The sequence below is a fragment of the Chelonoidis abingdonii genome, chromosome 24, assembly GCF_003597395.2.
Source record: "Chelonoidis abingdonii isolate Lonesome George chromosome 24, CheloAbing_2.0, whole genome shotgun sequence".
Taxonomy (NCBI): Eukaryota; Metazoa; Chordata; order Testudines; family Testudinidae; genus Chelonoidis; species Chelonoidis abingdonii.
The window spans coordinates 3,771,190-3,778,801 of record NC_133792.1 but is presented as its reverse complement, the minus strand read 5'-3'; the positions used below and the strand labels follow the sequence as shown (position 1 = coordinate 3,778,801).

The 7,612-nt window shown below is 52.2% G+C and overlaps 1 long non-coding RNA gene across 1 annotated transcript in view; it reads left to right on the top strand.

The window, feature by feature from the left end:
* Positions 1-6,956, top strand: part of LOC142045901 (uncharacterized) — a 273,098-nt gene extending 266,142 nt beyond the window's left edge. The window contains exon 3 of the long non-coding RNA XR_012654807.1: positions 5,319-6,956. This is a non-coding gene — a long non-coding RNA (uncharacterized LOC142045901). The remainder of the gene's footprint in view (positions 1-5,318) is intronic.
* The last annotated feature ends 656 nt before the right edge of the window (positions 6,957-7,612 follow it).

Here is a 7,612-nt window from a genome sequence, read left to right as displayed (position 1 = left end):
TTCAAAAAGATCTCACAAAACTAAGTGATTGGGCAACAAAATGGCAAATGAAATTTAATGTGGATAAATGTAAAGTAATACACATTGGAAAAAATAACCCCAACTATACATACAATATGATGGGGGCTAATTTAGCTGGGCCTGTCCTGTGGATAAGGACATCAGTATCCAGGGCTGCTGCTACAGCGCCTTTCACTAGGCCAGGATGCAGAGACTCGTTTGTTCTCTGGCAGCCGTTAGCCATCTCCTTTGGGAGAGGAGGCTCCCACCTGCCCCCAGGAATGCTTGCCTTCCTGCAGCAACCCACTGATTCTGAGATGGCTGCAAGCAAATGCACTGGCTACTTACATGTGCTTGAATTGTGAGGACATGACAGGAGCTAAACAAACACAAACTATATGGCTGACGCCAGGGGGTCCGGCTAATGTACCCACTAGCTTTCCATGGGATCCCCCCACCAGCTGTTTGTGGTGCATAGGCCAAAAGGCAGGGGAGGAATTTCTGCCCATCAAGAGCTCCCAGCATAATGCTGGGTCATTAGACAGCAGGCTGTGACCTTGGATATCTCTCCGTGTTTTTACATGGCCATCAGGGAGAGGAATGTTCAGTGCATGCTGTGGGAAGGATCCAGTAGGAGAGCTGAGAGCTGTCCCGGGTCTGTGGGCAAAGTGCTCGCCCACAGCCGTATGAGAGAGGCAAATGGACAGGCAGAACATTATGTATTAACCCGCAACCCCAGAGCCCCAGCTGCGTGGTGCAGCCTGCTGACCAACCTTGTGCTGAGCCAGCAGGACCTGGCAATGCAGCCAGACAGCAGTCATGGTGTTGAGGGTGAAGACGGGTAACCAGAGTTCACCCACTTCTCAGCTGGTCACTATGGAGTTGAGGTTAGGTTAGTTCTGCTTTTAGCACTGCCCCACTGCTCTGCAGGAATGAGCATGGGAAGACAAGACTCAGTTCCTGACCCCAATGACGCCTCACCCGGAGCCCACACAGAAGCTCCTCAGACCAAACAGCCCTCATCTCACCTTTGCAGACCAAATGTAGGCCAAGTAAATATAGCCCAGAGCTCCACCATGGCCCCTCAATTTCCAATGTCACTGGTGAATGTGAAATGTAGGGGGCCCATCTAGCCCAGCAAGCAGAGATCCCAAGCAGCAGTCTGTTCGCAAGGGGAGGCTGTGGCTTCAGATCAGGACAGCAGGAGACCGGGTTATTTCTCAACTTGCAGCAGACGTCTCTCACTGGGTTGTTCAATGCAATTCTGCTCTTGTCACTTGGTAAAGGTGACCTGCAAAGCGGTGCAGAAGAATTGTGTTGTGTTGTACTGCCTCTGGCTGGGGGGCAAAGAAGAATTGTGTTATGTTGTACTGCCTCTGGCTGGGGGGCAAAAAAGAATTGTGTTGTGTTGTGCTGCCTCTGGCTGGGGGCGAAGAGCCTTTGAAAAGTAGGTTTTTTTCAATTTTTACAATGGAAAATCAGGTGACGCCCAGTGTGTTTATTGTAGGCTCTGTGGATGAGGGGAGAGCTCATGAGGTTATGGCCTCACAGACACAAGCCTGACAACGCAAGAGGGTGTGATGGTTTTGGTCAGACTGGTTAAACCTAGCTGGTGCAAATGCCTGACACACAGTTGGGAGAAACACTTGTCCATTAAGGGCCCACGCGCTCCCAGTCCATTCTCTGCCTCCCCACCCACACCCCAGGAAACCTCCAGAAAAACAGACAAGGCCACACTTGACATTCCTGACGTTTGCTCATTCCCCCACCCCCCTTATCATTTAGCTCAGGGATGGGCAGAAATGGCACTGCTCCCCCTCCTCCAGACCCCTTTAGAAACCAATGTCTGTTTGGTTGCCTGCTTTCTGCTGCTCCTACTTGTGGATGTTGTGTAGTTCAGGGTGACGCATCTCTCCCAACGTCTCCCCCAAGAGTCATTAGTTCTCCCCACCCCATAACTCCCCTGCCCTACACCCCTTATCTGCCTTTCCCCTCACGCTGTCTGTGCTCCGCTGTTCACTCCACTACATGGAGGGTTTCATTTTCATGGGGGGCTTGGCCTTCCCCCTTCGCTACCTGCTGAGCACTGGACAGAAACATGGATGGCTGGGTGTGGTGTTCTCTGAACCGTGTCAGTGTTTTGGCCAAGACAGATGGAGGATGGGGACTTTGCTCAACCCAGAACAGAGGGGGTCCCTCAGGCTTCTGGTCGGGTTCCCCCAAGCCCAGCCAAGCCCAGCGGGTTAGTGTCCAAAGTACATACCAGGAAAGGCTTTTATCACCCTCTGGGGGCCTGGAACAGGGTTAGAGGTGGCCTGCCAGGGAGGGAAGGGTGTGGATGCAAGAGAGACAGGGTGAAAGGCGCTGGGGTTTGGAAAGGGCTCAGCAGCATGGCTGGAGAGCAAGGGTACATCTACACTACAGGATTATTCTGATTTTACGTAAACCGGTTTTGTAAAACAGATTGTATAAAGTCGAGTGCACGCGGCCACACAAAGCACAATAATTCGGCGGTGTGCGTCCATGTACCGAGGCTAGCGTCGATTTCTGGAGCATTGCACTGTGGGTAGCTTTCCCATAGCTATCCCATAGTTCCCCCAGTCTCCCCCGCCCATTGGAATTCTGGGTTGAGATCCCAATGCATGATGGTGCAAAAACAGTGTCACGGGTGATTCTGGGTAAATGTCATCACTCATTCCTTCCTCCGTGAAAGCAACAGCGACAACATTTCATGCCCTTTTTGCCTGGATTGCTCTGGCAGAACGCCGATACATGGCAACGCATGGGAGCCCGTTTTGCTTTTGGTCACTGTCACTCAGTATGTGTACTGGATGCTGCTTGACAGAGGCGGTACTGGCAGTGCTACACAGCAGCTTATCATTTGCTTTGCAAGGTAGCAGAGATGGTTAACATCCTATTGTACATCTGCCCTCTATTGATGGCGATGAGCATGAACGGTTTATCAGTCGTTCTGTACCATCTACTGGCTGTTATAGGTGTTCTGGCTGGCCTTCGCTGAGGTTGGCTGGGGGTGCAAAGACAAAAATGGGAATGACTCCCGCAGGTCATTCCTTCCATTTATGTTTTATCTAAAAATAAGTCAGTCCTGGGCTAGAATATGGGGCAAGTGTACTAAAGAACCAGTGTAATCAGAGAGACAAGCCACTCTGTGTGCAGATCAGCAGAAGTATATAACTAAGAAGGAGGAATGCTTAACACCTCTACTGTTGCTTATCCTTCCCGAGAGAATATCTGCAGGCTACCTTGCAGAGGCCCCATTTTGGTGATGAATTAATAGAATTCGGAAAAACGACTGATTTTTTAGTGTGATAATGACGAGCCAGACTTATCAGTTAGTCAGGCAGAACAGATCTTTTCTTTAGCATGAAAGGGGAGTTGGGGGGCTGATGTAGCTCCCCCCGTGGTGGAGTTGAGTATGGTTTACTCAGGCCATTCTGTACCATCTACTGGAATGACCAGAAAATCATTCTTATTTACAGCGCCCCAACAGGCGGCTGGCACGCTCACCTGAGACAGCCAGGAGCCTCAACGGAATGATGATAGGCTATCAGTCATTCTGTACCATGTTCCATCTGCACCGGAGAAGAGGGGAGGATGCTGCTGTTCGTGCATGCGCACCGCGGTCTACCAGCAGCAGTGCAGTAGACTACGGTGACACTGAAAAAAGTCAAAAAAATGATTTGTTGTCCCTTTTCTTTCACGGGACGGCGAGGGGGGGTAAATTGATGAGATCATACCCAGAACCATCCTGGACATGTGTTTGACACCTACAGGCATGGGAGCTCAGCAAGAATGCAAATGCTTTTTGGAGAACTGCGGGGGCTGTGGGATAGCTGGAGTCCTCAGACCCACCTCGCCTCCCTAGCCATGAGGATCCATTTATCTTTGGCTTTCGTTAGCTTGTGTCAACACAGCACTGGCTGTGGACTCTGTATCATGCTGAGAGATTTTTTTCAACGCTTTGTATTTTGTCTTATCATGATCAAAGGAAGCTGTGTGATGTAGAACCAGATTTGTCTCCCCATACCAAGCGATCCAGATCCAGTATCTCCATACTGGTCCATGCTGGGGCTCTTTTGGATTGTGGGACCTGCAATCGCACACTGTGCTGATGGGCTCCACACGGCAAACAGGAAATGAAATTCAAAAGTTCTCAGGGCTTTTCCTGTCTACCTGGCCAGTGCATCCGAGTTCAGATTGCTGTCCAGAGCGGTCACAATGGTGCACTGTGGGATACCACCCGGAGGCCAATACCATCGATTTGCGGCCACACTAACCCTAATCTGACATGGGAATACCTATTTCAGCGCTACTCCTCTCATCGGGGAGGAGTACAGAAACCGGTTTAAAGAGCCCTTTATATTGATATAAAGGGCCTCGTTTGTGGACGGGTGCAGGGTTAAATCAGTTTAACGCTGCTAAATTCGGTTTAAACGCGTAGTGTAGACCAAGCCCAAGAAAGCTTCTCTTTCTGTGCCTGACCTTTAAGAACACTAGGTTTGAGCAGGGATGACTCATGGCTCCCAGTGGACTCTCAGACAGGGCCTAGACGGGAAGCATTTCTCACCATGCCAGGGGCCTGCCGGGAGGAAACTCTTTATTCTCCACACAAATGATATGGTTCAAGTATTTTATTGTTGATTAAAGGCCCAGCCACAGGCCCAGTCTAGGATACCCCTGCTACGTTCTGTCCAAAGACACCAGTTCTGTTCTGACAGGCTCTGAGCTCCAGCAGAGACGACAGATGAGCTCCTCTTTCTTGTGCCACACTCAAAATTGTGTACCAGACCATCTGGCATGTGCAAGGGCTTCCCACTGAGACCAGTGCCAGCCCCACACCACGCACCCAGTCTGGTGCAAAGGAGCTCTCCGGATTGTAGCAGTTGGACAGTCAGAGAAAGGACAGACAGAGCAGAAACAGTTCTTGCTCCAGAGCCAGATCTGAGGGGCCTGCCCACTGCCCTGCGTCACAGGGAATGTCTCGGCAGAGTTCTCCATGCATAAGGGGGACAGTATGGTGATCTGAGAGGGAACGGTGGCTGCAGAAGGACCAGCAGGTGTGCAGGAACATCCTGAGCCACTGCATAAGAGAATCCAGTTAGGTTCCCTCTGGGGCCTTCTATACTCCCAGGGCTGCCATGCAGGCTTGCCTTTGTGTTGCACCAGAGAAGGAAGGCAGTGGGCTCTGGGACTAGGCATGAAGGCAGTATGCAGGTGGCTGTGCTGGGCCATGGAATGAACTCCCCTGCGGAGCAAAGGACCGTCCCAAGCCTCACCACCTTCTGCTCCAATTCCAGGCACACTTTTCCAACAGGCCTTCTCTCCCAGAAACACAGAGCAGCTGCAGGTCTAGCAAACCCAGCCAAAGCCTACCAGAACTAACCCTCCACTGCACACAGACTTCTCCCCAAGGCAAGAGGAGGAGATGGAAAACAAGCCACGTGGGACAGATGGCAGCTACCTCTGGGGAATGTAGTTCATGACCTCTCATAGAACAGAATAGAGAACACAGAGCTCATCCTGGGAAGCAGGGGGGTTGTGCTGGGAAGCAGAGGGCTGTGCTGGGATACAGGCAGCTGGGCTGGGAAGGAGGCCGCTGGGCTGGGATACAGATAACTGTGCTGGGAAGAAGGTAGCTGTGCTGGGATGCCCTGCTGCACAGTCCAGCAATGAGGATCCTGTGTGATCTGGGGGAGGGAAAATATCTGCATGCTGGAGAGCGGACTGCAATGATGGCACAGATGTGGGGACTCAGGGAGGGGGCCACCGCGGTGTGCTGGAGCTGTCTAGGAGTTGGCCACTGATCCCAGAACTGGAGTGCCCGGTCATTGCTTCCTTGGGTAAACTGTTTTACAGGCGGTTTTACGGGCGGTTTGGCTTTTCAGAAGAGGGAATGGGGAGAATTTTGCTGAGCTGGGAACAAGAGAGCAATTGTAATGTCTTTATAGGCTTCTCAGCAGAGAGAAACATGGTCTCGGGGGGCTGCCAAGGGGAAAACAGCAGGGAAAACAAAGGGAAACTAGAAGCAAATTGTTGGGGCGGAACAGGCTGTTGATCAGAGGGGCAGGTGGTAATCAACACGCTGGGTTTTCTGCTGGGTCTCTGCAGAAATGACAAGAAAATTCACCATTGTAGGAGCTGGACAAAAAACTCCTCCTGCCGCCATCCTCAGAGCTGGCAGGAGCACAGACAGGTTATTTTCCATCTTCCCCGCCCCCACCACAGGAGCTGGACTCTGCTTCGCAGTGAGTCACACTCTCTTCTGCACCGTTATTGGCTTGGACACGTTCCACTAGTTAATGACACTCTCTTTACTAGCCTGCATGCTCCATTTTCAGCTGGATACAATCTTACCCCCGAACATGTTTTGTAGCTGCTGTCCATCCCAGAAGTGGCTGCATTTCAGTGCAGGGTGCTTGTGCCAGGAACGTTGTGAACTGTGTTTATCATGCACTTTGAGCATCTCATCTGCACTCTGACTGGAAGTCCTGTATAAGAGCTCCATATTGTTACTGGTTTATCTAGCACAAGCCAGACATGGAGGCACCTTACGTACTAATGAGACAGACGGGGACCTTCCCAAATTGCCTCCAAGCTGAGGTCTGCTCTACACTCTGTTTTTGTCCTGACTTGTGATTTCCTCCTGAAATAGTTAAATCAGCACCACTCCTAAAGTACCACAGTTATGTTGGTAGAAAGGTGACTCGTATAGGTACAGCTTAGTCCCCTTCCCTTATGCAGTGGTCCCCAAACGTTTTCTGTCATGCCCCCCCACCCGGAATGGAATCTGTCTGCACGTTCCCCCCAGGAGCCACAGTTGGAAGTTGGGCTGGGAGCAGAGCCACAGCCAGGGTGAGGAGCTGAGGCTGCAGGCTGCAGTCGGGAGTGGGGTTGGGACTGGAGCCAATGCCAGGGCTGTGGCTGGAGTCGCGGCTGGGAGCAGAGCTGTGGCTGGGGCCGGGACCAAGTGCGGGGCTGCAGCCAGGGCCTGAGGCCAGGAGCCGGGGGCCTAGGTCGCAGCTGCAGCTGCAGCCGAGAGCGCAGCTGCGGCTGGAGTTGGGGGCCAAGGCCAGGGCCAGCACTGCAGCTGGGAGCAAGGCCAGAGCCTGGGGCCGGGAGGTGTGGCCAGGGCAGGAGCAGAACTAGGGGCAGAGCCGGGCTGGGAAGCACTCCCTTCCCACCCCCCATGGGGGCTGGCCCTGGCCCGATCGTGCCCTCCCCCTGCCCTAAGGGGACGCACCCCACAGTTTGGGGACCACTGCCTTACAGGAATAGCTAGATCAGCATACGCACCTACGTATCAATACAAGAGATCCATGTTACGGGGAAGGTGGTGCCACTTTAACTAAACCCATGTAGATAAAGCAGCATCGCTTTGGTACATAGACAAATGGGAGACAAGATGCACTAAGTGGGACCAGAAAGACCAGTAGAGGGAGCTAAGGGAAGAGAGGACAAAAATCAGGTTAAATTGTTGCTGAAGATTGGACTCATCTCCATGACTCATTGCAAGTCAATCAATAACGTGGGAAGCTTGTCACTTCCGTGCCTGTGCTGCTGGAGGCACCCAGAGCAGCAGGGCAGAGCGTGA